Here is an 18990-nt window from a genome sequence, read left to right on the forward strand (position 1 = left end):
TAGGGCTGTATATACTGGTACGAGTCTTAGGAATGTTATAGACCTGACTAGTCTTAGGATGGTATATACCAAGGAGGTACTGGTACGAGTCTTAGGAATGGTATATACCACGGAGGTAACCATGTACGAGTCTTAGAATGGTATATACCACTGAGTCGGTACGAGTCTAAGGAATGGTATATACCACAATGAGGTAACCGGTAGAGTCTTAGGAATGTGTATATACCGGTAGAGTCTTTTAAGGAAATGGTAATATACTAAGGAGGTACTGGTACGAGTCTTAGGAATGGTATATACCGGTACGAGTCTTAGGAATGGTATATACCAAGGAGGTACCGGTACGAGTCTTAGGAATGGTATATACCAAGGAGGTACCGGTACGAGTCTTAGGAATGGTATATACCAGGTGGTACCGGTACGATTCTTAGGAATGGTATATACCAAGGAGGTACCGGTACGAGTCTTAGGAATGGTATATACCAAGGAGGTACCGGTACGAGTCTTAGGAATGTTATAAAAAAAGTTAATGTAAAAATTATACATATATTATTGAATTAGCTCGTTGAATAAGTTCCCCAGCACTTTAAAATCGCTATGACACTATTCTATCGTAATAAAAGTACTTTTTGAATTCAATTGTTTAATCAGTACTTGTACAATCATTATATCAGTACTAGTACAATCATTATTAAAATACATTTTTCAATCATTATAGCACTCTTTATAGCAGTACTTTTTCAATCGTTTATGCAGTACTTTACTCTCTTTAGAAAAGTACATGTATAATTGGAATAACAGAACTGTAATTTAACGATGTTGTAGCAGTACTTTCAATCGTTATAGCGATTAAAAAAAAGTTATGGCAGTATTTTACAATCGTTATAACAATACTTTTAAGAGTGTTAGAGTATTATTAACATCGGCACAGCAATACTTTTACAATAGTAACATCAATACTTTTACAATAGTAACATCAATACTTTTACAATAGTAACATCAATACTTTTACAATAGTAACATCAATACTTTTACAATAGTAACATCAATACTTTTACAATAGTAACATCAATACTTTTACAATAGTAACATCAATACTTTTACAATATTAACATCGATACTTTTACAATATTAACATCGATACTTTTACAATAGTAACATCAATACTTTTACAATATTAACATCGATACTTTTACAATATTAACATCGATACTTTTACAATAGTAACATCAATACTTTTACAATAGTAACATCGATACTTTTACAATATTAACATCGATACTTTTACAATAGTAACATCAATACTTTTACAATAGTAACATCGATACTTTTACAATATTAACATCAATACTTTTACAATAGTAACATCGATACTTTTACAATAGTAACATCAATACTTTTACAATAGTAACATCGATACTTTTACAATATTAACATCAATACTTTTACAATAGTAACATCAATACTTTTACAATAGTAACATCAATACTTTTACAATATTAACATCAATACTTTTACAATAGTAACATCAATACTTTTACAATAGTAACATCAATACTTTTACAATAGTAACATCAATACTTTTACAATATTAACATCGATACTTTTACAATATTAACATCGATACTTTTACAATAGTAACATCAATACTTTTACAATATTAACATCGATACTTTTACAATATTAACATCGATACTTTTACAATAGTAACATCAATACTTTTACAATAGTAACATCGATACTTTTACAATATTAACATCGATACTTTTACAATATTAACATCAATACTTTTACAATAGTAACATCGATACTTTTACAATAGTAACATCAATACTTTTACAATAGTAACATCGATACTTTTACAATATTAACATCAATACTTTTACAATAGTAACATCGATACTTTTACAATAGTAACATCAATACTTTTACAATAGTAACATCAATACTTTTACAATAGTAACATCAATACTTTTACAATAGTAACATCAATACTTTTACAATAGTAACATCAGTACTTTTACAATAGTAACAGCAATACTTTTACAATAGTAACATCAATACTTTTACAATAGTAACATCAGTACTTTTACAATAGTAACATCAATACTTTTACAATAGTAACACCAATACTTTTACAATAGTAACATCAATACTTTTACAATAGTAACATCAGTACTTTTACAATAGTAACATCAATACTTTTACAATAGTAACATCAATACTTTTACAATAGTAACATCAATACTTTTACAATAGTAACATCAATACTTTTACAATAGTAACATCAATACTTTTACAATAGTAACATCGATACTTTTACAATATTAACATCGATACTTTTACAATATTAACATCGATACTTTTACAATAGTAACATCGATACTTTTACAATATTAACATCAATACTTTTACAATAGTAACATCAATACTTTTACAATATTAACATCAATACTTTTACAATAGTAACATCAATACTTTTACAATATTAACATCAATACTTTTACAATAGTAACATCAATACTTTTACAATAGTAACATCAATACTTTTACAATAGTAACATCAATACTTTTACAATAGTAACATCAATACTTTTACAATAGTAACATCAATACCTTTACAATAGTAACAGCAATACTTTAACAATAGTCACAGCAATACATTTACAATAGTTACATCAATACTTTTACAATAGTAACATCAATACTTTTACAATAGTTACAGTTGTATTTACCGTCCTTATAGCAGTACGTAGAATCATTATAGCGATACTTATAGGTATTAGCAGTACTTCTACAATCGTTATTGCAGTAGTATAACAGTCATTATAGCACTGCTTCTACAATCGTTATAACTACTTTTATCGTTATGCAGTACTTTAACCATTGTTATAGCTGTATATGTTGCCGTTATAGTAGTACTTATAATCTTAATCACTTCAGTCTTAATTACTGTGATTGTACAATCACTATACCTTCAGTCTTAATGGCAGTAATTGTACAATCACCATACCTTCAGTCTTAATGGCAGTGATTGTACAATCACTATACATCCAGTCTTAATGGCAGTGATTGTACAATCACCATACCTTCAGTCTTAATGGCAGTGATTGTACAATCACTATACCTTCAGTCTTAATGGCAGTGATTGTACACTCACTATACCTTCAGTCTTAATGGCAGTGATTGTACAATCACCATACTTTCAGTCTTAAAGGCAGTGATTGTACAATCACCATACCTTCAGTCTTAATGGCAGTGATTGTACAATCACTATACCTTCAGTCTTAATGGCAGTAATTGTACAATCACTATACCTTCAGTCTTAATGGCAGTGATTGTACAATCACCATACATCCAGTCTTAATGGCAGTGATTGTACAATCACTATCACAGTAATGTTACGTTTATTGAAGCGATACTTCTACAATGTTTATAGCTGTACTTTTACAATCGTAGCATTACTTTTTTACGATCCTTGTAGCAGTATTTTTACAATCGTTATAACAGTACTTATACAATCGTTATATCAGTACTTTTACAATCTTTATAACAGTACTTTTACAATCTTTATAACAGTACTTTTACAATCTTTATAGCAGTATTTTTACAATCGTTATAACAGTACTTTTACAATCTTTATAACAGTACTTTTACAATCTTTATAACAGTACTTTTACAATCGTTATATCAGTACTTTTACAATCGTTATAGCTGTACTTTTACAATCTTTATAACAGTACTTTTACAATCTTTATAACAGTACTTTTACAATCTTTATAGCAGTATTTTTACAATCGTTATAACAGTACTTTTACAATCTTTATAACAGTACTTTTACAATCTTTATAACAGTACTTTTACAATTGTTATATCAGTACTTTTACAATCTTTATATCAGTACTTTTACAATCTTTATAGCAGTACATTTACAATCGTTATAGCTGTACTTTTACAATCTTTATATCAGTACTTTTACAATCTTTATAACAGTACTTTTACAATCGTTATAACAGTTCTTTTACAATCTTTATAACAGTACTTTTACAATCGTTATATCAGTACTTTTACAATCGTTATAACAGTACTTTTACAATCTTTATATCAGTACTTTTACAATCTTTATATCAGTACATTTACAATCGTTATAGCTGTACTTTTACAATCTTTATATCAGTACATTTACAATCGTTATAGCTGTACTTTTACAATCTTTATATCAGTACTTTTACAATCTTTATAGCAGTACATTTACAATCGTTATAGCTGTACTTTTACAATCTTTATATCAGTACTTTTACAATCTTTATAACAGTACTTTTACAATCGTTATAACAGTACTTTTACAATATTTATAGCAGTCCTTTTACTATCTTTATATCAGTACTTTTACAATCTTTATAACAGTACTTTTACAATCTTTATAACAGTACTTTTACAATCGTTATAAAAGTACTTTTACAATCGTTATAAAAGTACTTTTACAATCTTGATATCAGTACTTTTACAATCTTTATAGCAGTACTTTTACAATCGTTATAGCTGTACTTTTACAGTCGTTATAGCTGTACTTTTACAATCGTTATAACAGTACTTTTACAATCATTATAACAGTACTTTTACAATCTTTATAACAGTACTTTTACAATCTTTATAACAGTACTTTTACAATCGTTATAACAGTACATTTACAATCTTTATAACAGTACTTTTGCAAGCTTTATAACAGTACTTTTACAATCTTTATTACAGTAATTTTACAATCGTTATAGCTGTACTTTTACCATCGTTATATCAGTACTTTTACAATCTTTATAACAGTACTTTTACAATCTTTATAACAGTACTTTTACAATCGTTATAACAGTACTTTTACAATCTTTATATCAGTACTTTTACAATCTTTATATCAGTACTATTACAATCGTTATAACAGTATTTATACAATCGTTATAACAGTTCTTTTACAATCGTTATAACAGTACTTTTACAATCGTTATATCAGTACTTTTACAATCTTTATAGCAGTATTTTTACAATCGTTATATCAGTACTTTTACAATCGTTATAACAGTATTTATACAATCGTTATAACAGTTCTTTTACAATCGTTATAACAGTACTTTTACAATCGTTATAACAGTACTTTTACAATCGTTATAACAGTACTTTTACAATCTTTATAGCAGTATTTTTACAATCGTTATAACAGTACTTTTACAATCGTTATATCAGTACTTTTACAATCGTTATATCAGTTCTTTTACAATCGTTATAACAGTACTTTTACAATCGTTATAACAGTATTTATACAATCGTTATAACAGTACTTTTACAATCGTTATAACAGTACTTTTACAATCTTTCTATCAGTACTTTTACAATTTTGTATCAGTACTTTTACAATCGTTATAGCAGTACTTTTACAATCTTTATATCAGTACTTTTACAATCTTTATATCAGTACTTTTACAATCTTTATATCAGTACTTTTACAATCTTTATAACAGTACTTTTACAATCGTTATAACAGTACTTTTACAATCGTTATAACTACTTTTAACAATCGTTATAACAGTACTTTTACAATCGTTGTAACAGTACTTTTACAATCTTTATAACAGTACTTTTACAATCGTCATAGCAGTACTTTTGCATTGTTTATAACAGTTCTTTTACAAAAGTTATATCAGTATTTTTACCAGTGGCGTATTACCTTCCAGCCTTTTGATTGGTTGACATTTTAACTTTGACCATAAATACTTTGCTTTACGTGATATTTAGTTCACGTCATTAAGAATGGATTGACGTCATACCGCCATGTCATGGTCATCAATATATGCATAAACTTCTGTTGAAACTAGATCTGTCGCGGTGTCGGAAACTGTTTCAAGCAATATGACACGACACATACGACAACGATTCTTCCGTCGAATTTGATGTTTGTTAGTTTTTTAGCACCAGAGGTAAAAAACAAACTGTCGGTGACGGAAAGAAATATGAGACTTTATCTGTCGCACTTAATGCATTTCGGTTACTTATAGGGAGCTTTACACGACGGCCCATTTCCAATGACCTTCGGTAACAAGCCTTTCTGATTTGTTGACATTTTGGCGGAAAGCAGATTGTACCGCGCCCCATACATTAGCGCATATAATCCGTGAGGGATAAGCTTATGTATTACGGAACTGCGGACCTGAGTACGCTCGTGCTTGTTGATATCTATTCCTCTTTCAAAAAATTTTTGGAAGACTAAAGTTTTCATTGTATATTGCAGAGATGATTTTGAAATTCTCCTATCAATTTTCCTCTTTTTTGGTGATCGTCAGTCTTCCTTTCTATATTTGATAATTAATCGGCAATACAAAACCCTTGTCCGTCGCCATTGATTATGAACTTTGAAATATTCGATAAAAGTTAAATTCTTTTATTTGTTCTGTTGTAGCCATTTCCCTTCCAGAGCTGCTTGATCGTACTTATATAATAAGTCCCTTATGACCTTTTTCAAAAGTTGTGAGTGCCTGACTATGTTGTAACGGAACGTTATGAATGGTTAAAATTCCTCACTGATGTCCCGATGTGAAATCGATGGGAATTCTTCTTACTAATGGAACTTCGAAGTAGCTAACCGTTTGTGGTTCTAATAGGAAAAAGCATACATAAATCGAATAAAGCCTTGTCGAACGTATGCCATGTGCCTGTCACTATCTTTACCTTCAGAAAAATGTTTCGAATCCCAAGAATTTCGTTAACTTTGGTGACTCGGGTAGAAACGTAAACCAGGCGTTAACTTCACTCTATGATTGACTATGACTATTCTGACTTTAACGTTAACTTCACTCTATGATTGACTATGACTATCCTGACTTTAACGTTAACTTCACTCTATGATTGACTATTCTGACTTTAACGTTAACTTCACTCTATGATTGACTATGACTATTCTGACTTTAACGTTAACTTCACTCTATGATTGACTATGACTATTCTGACTTTAACGTTAACTTCACTCTAAAATTTGGAAACCCTTTTTTATTTTTTTTTTTTCCCAAAAATTTTTTTTTTTCCCCCCCCCCCAAAAAAATTTTTAAAAAAAAATTTTTTTTTTTAAAGGGGAAAATTTTTTTTTTAATTTTTTTGGGCCCTTTTTCCCCCCCCCGCTTTGGGCCCCTTTTTTTTAAAAACTTCCCCCAAAATTTTTCAAAAATTTTTTAAAAAAAAAAAATTTTTTAAAAAATTTTTTTTTCCTATTTTTTTTTTTTTTCCCCGGGGTTTTTTCTTTTTTAAAAAAAAATTTTTTCCCTTTTTTAAAAAATTTTTTTAATTTTAAAAAATTTTAAATTTTAAATTTTTTTTTTTTGGGGGTTTTTCCCCAAAAAAAATTTTCTTTTTAAATTTTTTTTTTAAAAAAAAGGGGGGGGTTTTTTTTTTTTAAAAAAAAAATTTTTTTTAAAAAAACCCCCCCGGGAAAAAAAATTTTTGGGGGTTTTTTTTAAAAAAATTTTTGGGTTAACATTTAAATTTTAAAAAAAAAAAAAAGGAAAATTTTTTTAAATTTTCCCTTTATTCTTTTTTTTTTAAAAATTTTTCCCCAAATTTTTTTTTTTGGGAAAAAAGAAAATTTCCCCCTTTTTTTTAAAAATTTTTTTTTTTTCCCCCCCTTTTTTTTCCCCTTTTTTTTTCCCCTTAACCCCCGGGTTTTAAAATTTAACCCCCCCCCAAACCCTTTTTTTAAAATTTTTCCTTTTCCCCTTAAAACCCATTTTTTTAAATTTTAAAAATTTTTAACCCTTATTTTCCCTTTTAAAAAAAAATTTTTTAAAAATTTTTGACTTTTTTTTTTTATTTTTTTTTTTTTCTTTTTTAAATTTTTTTTTTTGTTTTAACAAAAAAATTTTATGATTTTTTTTTTTTCCCCCCCTTTTTTTTTTCCTTTTTTAAATTAAAAATTTTTTTGGGGGTTTTTTTTTTTTAAATTAATTTAATTTTTTGGAATTTTTAAACCTTGAAAGGATTTTTTTTAAAAACCCCTTATTTTTTAATTTTGGTTTTTTTTTCCCAAAAATTTTTTTAAACCTAACTCCCCAAATTTTAAAAATTTTTTTTTAAAAATTTCACTTTATTTTTTTTTTTTCCTTTTGTTTTCCCTTTTTTTTTTTCCCCCTTTTTTTTTTTTTGGTTTTAAATTTTTTTAATTTAATTTTCCCCCCTTTTTTTTTTTTTAATTTAAACTTTTTTTTTTTTTTTTTTTTTTTTTTTAAACCTTTTTAAAAAAATTTTTTTTTTTTAAATTTTTTTTTAAAATTAATTTTAATTTTTTTTTTTTTTCCCCCCCCAAAAAATTTTTTAAATTAATTTAACCTTTTTTTTTTTTTTTCCCCAAAAAAATTTTTTTTTTTTTAAATTTTCCCCCCCCCTTTATAATTTTTTTTTTAAAAAAAATTTTTTTTTTAATTTTTATTTAATTTTTTTAATTTTTTTTTAAAAAGGTTTTTTTTTTAAAAAAATTTTTTTTTAAATTTTTTTTTAAAAACCCTATGATTCTTTTTTTAATTTAAACCCCAAAAAAATTTTTTTTTTTTTTCCCAAATTATTTTTGACTTTCCCTTTTTTTAAGTTTTTCCCTTTTCCCAAAAAATTTAAAACCAAAATTTTTAACCCCTTTTTTGTTTATTTTTTTAAAAATTTTTTTTCCCCCGGTTCCAAATTTTCCCTTTTTTTTTTTAAATTACAAATTTTTTTAATTTAATTAACCCCCTTTTTTAAAAATTTTTTAACTTAATTAAAAAAATTTTAAATTTTTAATTTTTTTAATTTAAAAAACTAAAAAGTTAAAATTTTAAAATTTAATTTTTTTTTTAAAAAAATTTTTTTTTAAAAAAAATTTAAAAAATTTTTTTTTAAAATTCTTTTAACCCCTTTTTTTAAAAACCCTTTTTTTCCCAAAATTTCCCTTTTAAAACCCTTTTTTAAAAAACTCCCTTTTTGGGGGTTTTTTTTTTTTAAATTTCCCCAAAAAAAATTTTTTTAATTTTTAATTTTTTTTTTTTTAAAATTTGATTTTCTTTTTTAACCCCCAAAAAAAAATTTTTTTAAACCCTATGATTTTTTATTTTAATTTAACTTTTAACTTTAAAAATTTTTTCCCCTTTTAAAAATTTTTTTTAAAAAAAATTTAATTTAAAATTAATTTTTTTCCCCCTTTTTTTTTTTAAAAAGGGGCCCAAATTTTTTTTTTTTATTTTTAAATTTTTTTTAAAATTCCTCTATGATTTTTTTTTAAAAAAAAAATTTTTATTTTTTGGGTTTTTTTTTAAAAAAAAAAATTTTTTTTTGGGGTTTTTAATTTTTTTCCCTTAACCCTTTCTTTTTTTTTTTAAAAAAAAAATTTTTTCCCAATTTTTTACTTTTTAAGGGAAAAAAATTTCCCCTTTTTTTTTTTTTAAAAAAAACCCCCCCTTTTTTTTTTTTTAAGTTTTTTTTTTTTAAAAAGAATTTTTTTTAAACAAACCCAATTTTTAATTTTCCCTTTAAAAACCAAAAAAATTTAATTTCCAAAAAATTTTTTTTTTTTTTTTTCCCCCCCTTTTTGAGGGGTTTTTTTTTTTTTTCCCCCCTTTTTTTAAAATTTAAATTTAATTAAAATTTTTTTTTTTTTTAATTTTTTTTTTTTTTTTTTTTTGGAAAAAAAAAAATTTTTTTTTTTAAAATTCCCCCAAAAAAAATTTTTTTTTTTTTTTAAAAGAATTTTTAAGTTTTTTTTAAAAAAATTCCAATTTTAAAATTTCCCCAAAAAAACCCTTTTTTCCCTTAATTTTGGTTTTAAAAATTCCCTTAAGTTTAAATTTTTTTTAAAAAATTTTTTTAAAAAAATTTAATTTATTTTTTTTAAAAATTTCCCCCCTTTAATTTAAATTTTTTAAGAAAATTTTTTTTAAAAAACCCCTTTTTTAATTTTCCTTTTTTTTTATTTTTTTAAAAAAATTTTTTTTTTTTCCCAAAAATTTTTTTCCCCTTTAATTCCTTTTTAAAAAAAAAAAATTTTTTTTGATTATTTTTAAAAAACCCTTTTTATTTTTTTTCCTTTTTTTTCCCCTTTGGGTTTTTTTTCCTTTTTAAATTTAATTTTGGGGATTTAAATTAAAGTTTTTTAAACCCTATGATTTTTTTTTTTAATTTTTCTTGATTTTTTTTTTTTTTAATTTTCCCTCTATGATTAAATATTTTTTAACTTAATTTTCCCTTTTTTTGGGGTTTTAATTTTTTAATTTCCCCTTTTTTTTTTTTTTTTTTAAAAAAACCCCCTTTTTTAAAATTTTTTTAATTAATTTCCCCTTTTTTGGTTTTTTTTTTTAAAAATTAAAAAATTTTTTTTTTTTTTTTAAAAACCCCCTTTTTTTAAAAAAAAAAAACCCCTTTTTTTCAAAATTTAATTTTAACAAACCCTTTTTTTTTTTCTTTTAATTTTTCCCCTATTTTTTTTTTTCCCTTTAAAAAAAACCCGAAAAAATTTTTTTTTTAAAAAATTTTTTTTTTGGGGTTAACCCCAAAAAATTTTTTACTTTTTTTTTTTTAAAAAAATTTTTCCCCAAATTTTAAGGATTTTTTTTAAAAAAATTTTTTGGGGTTAATTATTTGGGATTTTTTAATTTTTCCCTTAAAAAAAAAAATTTTTTTTTTTAAAACCCTTTTTTTTTTTTTTTTTTTAAAAACCCTTTTTTTTTTTTTTCCCTTAATTATTTAAAGGTTTCATTTAACTTTAACAAAAATTTTTTTTTCCTTTTAATTAATTTTTTAAACCCCAATTTTTTAATTTTTTTTTTTTTAAAACCCCCTTGGGGGGGTTTTTAAAAAAAAAAATTTTTTTTTTGGGAAATTTTTGGATTTTAATTAATTCCTTTTTTTAAAAAATTTTTTTTTACTTAACCCCTTTTTTGGGTTTTAAATTTTTGTTTTTTAAATTTTTTTTGGGTTTTAAAAAAAAGGGGAAAAAAAAAATTTTTTATTTTTTTTTTTAAAAAAAAAATTTTTCCCTTTAAAAAAAATTTTTTTAAATTTAACAAAATTTTTTAAAAAAAATTTACTTTTTTTTTTAAAAACCTATTTTTAAAAAACCCCAAAATTTTTTTTATGATTTTTAAATTTAAAATTTTTTTGACTTTTTAATTTTTTTTTAAAATTAAAAAAATTTTTTCTATAACTATTCTAAATTTTAAAAAAAATTTTTTTGGGGGGAAAAAATTTAATTTTAAATTTCCCTTTTTTTTTCCTTTTTTTTAAAACTTAAAATTTAAAATTTTTTTAAAAATTTAACCCCTTTTTTTTTTTCCTTTTTTTTTTTTTTTAAAAATTTTTTTTTTTTAAAAAAAAACCCTTTTTTTTTTTCCAAAAAAAACCCCCCCTTTTTTTAAATTTTTTTTTTAATTTACCTTTTTTTTTTTTTTTAACAAAAAATTTTTTTAATTTTTTTTAAATTTTAAAAAAATTTTTGACTTTTTTAAGGAAAAAAAATTTTTTTTTTAAAATTTAAAATTTTTTCCCTTTTAAAAAATTTTTCCCTTAATTCCTTTTTTCCCTTTAATTTAAAATTTTTCCCTAATTCCCCAATTTTTTTTTTTTTAAAAAATTTTTTTTTTTTTTTTTTCCCCAAATTTCCCTAGGGAAGGACTTTTTTTTTTAAAAAAAAAATTTTTTTTTTAAAAAATTTTTTTTGGGGGTTTAAAACCCCCCTTTTTTAAAAAAACCCTTTTTAATTTTTTCCCAAAAAAAATTTTTTTTTTAAAAAGGGCCCCCCCTTTTTTTTAATTTTTTAATTTTAATTTTTTTTTTAATTTTTTTTTTCCCCCCAAATTTTTTTTTTTTTTTTCCCCCCCAAATGATTTCTTTTTTCCTTTTTTCCTTTTTTTTTTTTTTAAAAATTTTAATTTTTTTTGATTTTCCCTTTTTTTTTTAATTTTGATTTTTTTAAAAAAAACCCTTTAAGTTCTTTTTTTTAAAAAAATTCCCCAAATTTTTTTTTTTTTAAAAATTTAAATTAACTTTTTTTTTGGGGTTTTTTCCCTTTTAATTAACTTTTTTTTCCCTTTAATTTTAACCAAATTTTTTTTTTTTAAAAAATTTAATTTCCCCAAAACTATTTTTTTCCCCCCCCTTTTTTAAATTTACTCTTTTTTTTTTGTTTTTAAAAAATTTTTTTTTTTTTCCCCCCAAATTTTTTTTTAAATTTAACTTTTTAAAAAAAAAATTTTTTTTTTTTTAAAAAATTTTTTTTTTTTTTTTTTAAAAGGGAAAAATTAAATTTAAGTTTTTTTTTTAAAATTTTCCCTTTGGGAAAAAATTTTTTTTTAAATTTAACTTTTTTTCCCTTAATTTTTTTTTAAGAACCCCCTTTTTTAAAAAATTCCCCCTTTGGGTTTTTTCTTTTTAAGGTTCTTTTTTGAAAGGAATTTACTTTTTTTAAAATTTTTGATTTTTTTTTTCCCTTTTTTTTAAAACAAAAATTTTTTTTCTTTTAAGTTTTTCCCTTTTAAAATTTTTTCCCTTAAAAAATTTTTTTTTTTTTCCCTTTTTTTTTTAAAAAATTTTTAATTTTTTTAAATTATTTTTTAAAAAAAAAATTTTTTTTTGGGGGTTTTGGCCCTTTTTTTTTTTTTTTTTTTTTTAAAACCTAAAAAATTTTTTTTTTTTAAATTAATTTTATTTTTCCTTTTTGACTTTTTTTTTTTTTTTTGGGGTTTTTTTTTTTTTTTTTTGGGGGTTTTTTGCCCCCCAAACCCTATGAATTTGTTTTTAACTTTTTTTTCCTTTTTTTTTAAAGTTAACTTTTTTTTATGACTATTCTATTTTTTTTAAAAACCCAAGGGTTTTAAAAAAATTTTTAAAAAAAATTTTTTTTTTTTGGGTTTTTTTTTTTAAAATTCACTCAAAATTTTGGGTTTTTTAAAAAATTTTTTTTTTTTAAAATTTTTTTTTTCCCATTTTTTTGGATTTTTTTTTTAAAAAAACCCTTTTTTTTTCCCTTTTAACTTAACTTAAAATTTTTTTTGGGGTTTTCCTGATTTTAAACCAAAAAATTTAAAAAAATTTTTTTTTTTTTAAATTAACTTCCCAATTTTTGGGCCCAATTTTTTTTAAGTTAAAAATTTTTTTTTAAAAAATTTTTTTTAAAATTTTTTTTTTTTTGGGCCCCCCTTTTTTTTTTTTTTTTTTTCCCCCCCTTATTTTTTTTTTTTTTTTTTAAAAATTTTTTAAAAATTTTTTTTTTTTTTTTTTTTTTTTTAACGTTTTTTAAATCTTTTGGGTTTTTTTTTCCCCCCCCTTTTTGGACTATTCTAAATTTAAACGTTTTTTCAAAAAGGGGCCTTTTAAATTTTTTTTCCCCCTTTTTTAAAATTTTTTTTTTTTTTCCCTCTATGATTTTTTTTTTTTTAAAAAAACCTTTTAATTTTTTTTTTTCCCCCTTTTTTTAAAATTTTTTTAAATTAATTCACTTATGTTTAAAATTTAATTTTTTAAAAATTTAATTTTTTTTTGGGGTTTAAAAAAAAATTTTTTTAAAAAACCCCCCTTTTTTAAAAATTTCCCTTTTTTTAAATTTTTTTTTTTTTTTAAAATTTTTTTTAAAAAAATTTTTTTTTTTTGGTTTTTTTTTTTTGTTTTTTTTTTTTGGTTTTTTTTTCCCTTTATTTTTTTTGGAAATTTTTTTCCCCCCAAAACCCCTTTTCAAATTTTTAATTTTTTTTTTTTTTTTTTTTTAAAAAAAAAATTCCCCAAATTTTTTTTTTTTTTAAAAAAAAATTTTTTTTTTTTTTTTTTATTTTTTTTCCAAAAATTTAATTTTTTTTTAAAAAGGAATTTTTTTTTAAAAATTTAATTTTTTTAAAAGTTAATTATTTTAAATTTAACTTTTTTTTTAAAAAAATTTTTTTAAATTTTTTTTTTTTTTTTCCCCCCCTTTTTTAAAAATTTTTTTTTTAAAAAAACCCTTTTTAAAAAATTTTTGGTTTTTTTTTTTCCCCTTTTTTTGGGTTTTCCCTTTAACTTAATTTTAAATTTTTTTTTTAAAAAAAACCCAAATTTTTTTTTTTTTTTTTAATTTTTTTAAAATTAATTAAAAAAAAAATTTTTTTCCCGGGAAAAAAAAATTTTTTTTTTTTTCCTTTTTTAAAAAAAATTTTTTTTTTTTCCCTTAAAAAATTTTTTTTTTAAAATTTAATTTTAAATTTTTTTAAAAAATTTTTTTTTTCCTTCCCTTAAAAATTTTTTCCCTTTTTTTTTCCCAATTTTTTTAAAAAAAATTTAAACCCCCTTTTTTAATTTTAATTTTTTTTAATTTTTGATTTTAACAAACCCTTTTTAACTTTTTATTTATTTAATATCTAGGGAACTTAATATTGTTTTTTAAACTTACTCCTTTCAGATTTATATTTTTAATTAAACTTAATTTTTACTTTCTATTTACTTAACTTTTATTTTATTTTACTTTTTTTTACTTTTTTCTATTCTTTTAAAAAAAACCCTTTTTTTTGTTTAAATTGACTTTAACTTTTAATTCCCTTTTTGACATATTTTTTTCAACTACCTTGATTGTTTCTGACTTTAACGTTAACTTCACTCTTGATTGACTTTTTACTTTTTTTTTCCCTATGATTAAATTTCCTTTTTAACTTTAACTTTATTCTATGTTTAAAAATTAACTTAAATTTTTTTGGGAAAATTTACTTCTTTTAATTCACAAATTTAAAAAACCCCCTTTTATACCTATAAACCCTTCTGATTTTAACTTTTCCCCCTATGATTGATGGATATTTGATTTAATTAACTAACCTATGATGCTATGTTTTCTGACTTAACTTTAAATCACTCTATGTTTTCTTTTTATTTAACTTTGCACCTATATTGATTTTTTTTTAATTTTTATCACTTTTTAATGTTTTGGACATTCGACTTAACTTAAAACTCTATGTTTAATCTTTTCGTATTAAAAACCTTTAAACCCCCCTTTTTACTTTTTTTTTAATTTTTTTCCCTTTTTCTAGGGAATTGAAAAATTTAACTTTTTTTTGGGATTGACTATTTGATTTAAACGTTAAATTTCCCTCTATGATTGACTATGCCTTTTTTATTTAACCCCTTTATTGATTTTACTTTAATTTTTCCCTCTAGTTATTGCTATTGATTTTAAAAATTAAAACCAAAATTTTTATGTATTTGACAAAACCCTTTGAAATGTACCCCCCTTTTTACATTTTATTAACTATTTTACTTAATTTAATTTACTTTTGATTTAATTAAAAAACCCCTTTTTAATGACTATTCTGTTTTTAAAGTAAATTTAAATCTATGATTTTGACTTTCGATTTCCCTTTTCCCCTATGATTTATGACTTTTTAAACGTTAACCCCCCCTTTTTTATTTTTTTTAATTAAATTCACTCATGATTTTTTCTGATTTAACAAAATTCACTTTTGCCATTACTTTATTTAATTAAAAATTATTACTTATGTTTAAATTTAATTTATTTGGCTACTTTACTTAAAACTTCATCTATGATTGATTTTAAAATTTTTTTAACTTAATTTCCCTTTGTTAATATTCTGATTTTAACCATTTCACTCTATGTTGACTATGCTATTCTATTTTAACTTAATTTTTTTTGGGTTATTTTTTCCCAAAAAAAAATTTTTTTTAATTCTACTTTTTATTAAACCCAAATTAAATTCCCTTTTTTAAAGTTAATTCCCTCTTTTACTTACTATTTTTTCCTTAATTATTTTAATTTGACTTTTTGGGATTTTTTAATTTAACTCATTTATTTGACTTTCTGACTTTAATTTAATTCACTCTATGATTGATTTTAAATTCTGACTTTAATTTAAATTTTCTCTTGATTGACAAAATTTTTTTAACGTTAATTCACCTATAAAATTTTTTAATTAAATTCCCCTTTATTGTTCCTTTGTTTTTAACTTAACTTACCATTTACATATATTTTTAACAAATTTCTTATAGTATCTTACTTTATTAACCCTTTTGGGTAACTTTTCCCTTTAAAGTTCCCTTAATCTATTTTTGACTTTTTCTTTAACTTAACTTCCTTATTTGATATTCTGATTTAAGTTAACCCCCTATTTTTTGGACTTTTGATTTTAATTTAACTTCATCTATTAATTGACTACTTTTTTTTTAAAACCCCCATTTGCTTTTAAATTATTAAATTAAATTTAATTTATTTACTTAAATTTTTTATTTAAATTATTTTTAATTTTTTTAACTTTAAAAATTCTTTACTTAATAACTCACTTTAATTTTTTATTTTAAACTTAATTTTTCCCCCCAAAAAATTTTTAACGTTAACTTACCTATATTGCTTAATTCTATTTAATTTAAATTTCCTATGTTCTATGACTATTTTGATTTAACTTTAACTTTTTTTAAGGGTTTTGATTCTCTAAACTTAAATTTTACTATGATATTTTTAACTAACTTACCTTTTTTTTAATTTTTTTTAAAAAAACCTTTCTTTTAATTCTTTTTTATTATTTAATTATTTTGTTTTTGATATTCGATTTAACTTTAATTCCTCTTTTTATTGATTTTTACTTTTTTAAATATTTAAATTTTTTTTTCCCCCTTTTTAAACTTAAATTTTCCTCTTGTTTGACATCTTCCTTTAACTTTAATTTCCCTATGATTGACTATGACATTCTATTTTAATACTCTAATTACTTTCTTATTTACCCCTATTTTATTTCTTTTGATTTTTTCCCTTTTTTAAGGTTCCTTAAAGTTAATTCCTTAGTTAAAATTTGTTTAACTTACCTTATGTACTTTCATTTAAAATTTTCCCTTATATTAATTACTTTTTTTTTTTAACATTTTTACAGTTTTTTTTTATTTTTTCCCTGTTTATAGTTTTCTGGTTTTTTTTTATTTTGATATTCTGACTTAACGAAACTCACAAATTTGACTTTAAATTTTGTTTTAACTTCCCTTATGATTGACTTTTTTTATTAACATCTTTTTGACTATTTATTTTTTTTAATTACCCTTTGATTGACTATTTGTTTTAATCTTATTAAAATTTTTTTTCATTGATTAACTTTAACTATTATTATTTTTTAATTCTGATTTAACTTAAAACTTTTTGTTTGGACTTTTTTTCTTAATTAACCCTTATTACTTTTTTCTTTTTAATTACTATTTTTAATTCAATTTTTTTACTTAAATTTAAAATTACTTTGGTTTCTTAACTTAATATTTTTTTTTTTAAAGGGAAACTCATGATTACATTTTTTTAACTTAACTTCCTCTAGGGGAATATTTCGTTCCCCCCAAAAAATTATTTTGACTTTTATTTTAAACTTTAACTCCCTCAATTTGGACTATTTTTACCCAAAAACCCTTTTTTAGATTGACTTTTCTGATTTAACTTTAATTCACTATAAAATTTGCTATTTTTTTAATTTACTCTATGTTTTATTTTCGATTTTAACCAAACCCTATTTTTTTGGACAAATTTACTTAACTTAACCCCCTTGTTTAAATTTTACAAAAATTTAACTTTTTTATTTATTTTTTAATTAACCCCCCTTTGATTTATGAAACTATTTTTAAAATTTTAACTTCCCCTTTTTTACTTAACTTCTTTTTGGAAAATTACTTTTTATTTAAATTTTAACCCTTTTAATTATTTAAATTTTTTTTAAATTTTCACTCTATGATTGACTATTTTTTTAATTTTAATTCACTTATGTTTAATTTTACTTAAAATTAAATTTAAATTGCTTTTGACTTTATTTTAATTTCATCTATGATTGACTATGACTTTCTGATTTAACGTTAATTCACTTATTTTTATATGTATTTGATTTTAATTAAACTTACCTTTTTTTTTGGGCTTTAAAAACCCTTTTTAACTTTTTTTAATTAATTATCTTTTTAACTTTTTTTCTTTAATTTTTTTTTGATTTTTGTTTTATTCTTTTTTTTTTGTTTTTAAACATTTACTTAAAAAAAGGGGGGGGTTTTTTTTTTATTTAATTAATTTGATGACTATTGTTTAAAATTTAATTCACTCTATGATTTATTTTTTATTTTTTTCCCTTTTTTGATATCTGTTTTAATTTAAATTTCCCTCTTGTTTGACTATGATATCTACTTTAACTTTTCCTTTTTGTTGCTATTAATTTTAAAGTTAACTACATTTTCTTTATGATTTATTTTTTAAAAATTACTTTTTCTATTTTCTATTTCCTTTTTTTTTAATTGGATAATTCTAATTTTTTATTTACTTCTTAAATTACTTTTTGATTGTTTTTTTTAACGTTAATTACTCATGATTATTTTTTTAATTTACTTAAACCTATTTGTTTTAACTTTTTTTTTTAATTATTTGATATTAAATTTTTTTCTTTTTTTCCCTATGTTTTGATTTTTACTTAACTTTTCCTTTTTATTTTGATTTTAAACTTAACTTATTTAAAATTTTTTTTAATTTCTTTTAAACTTACCTTATTTACTATTATTTTTAAAATTTTTTGACTATCTTTTACTTAACTTAATTCACTCATGTTGACTTTTTTCTATTAAACCACCTTTTTAAATTGATTTTTCGTTTTTTTAACCCCTATGTTTGACTTACTTTCTCTTAACTTTTTCTTATTATTTGTTTTAAAATTTTTTTAGATTACTTATTTCTACTTTAAAAAATTCACTTTAAAAGATATACTTTCCATTTTAAAACCTTTTGTTTTACTTTTCCCTTTTTTTACTTAATTTATTTAACGTTAATTTACTCTTTTATTTGACTATTTTTTTAAAATAACTTTTTAATTATCATTTGATTTAAAATTTTTACTTTAATTCCCTTGTTTAATCATTTTCCTTAATTATTTACTCTTGATTGCTATTTATTTTAAAGTTTTTCTAACTTATTTTTTTTAAATTTTTGACTTTAACTTTTTTTTTAAAAATTTCCCCTTTTTAAATTCT

This window comes from Pecten maximus, chromosome 7, assembly GCF_902652985.1.
Source record: "Pecten maximus chromosome 7, xPecMax1.1, whole genome shotgun sequence".
Classification (NCBI taxonomy): Eukaryota; Metazoa; Mollusca; class Bivalvia; order Pectinida; family Pectinidae; genus Pecten; species Pecten maximus.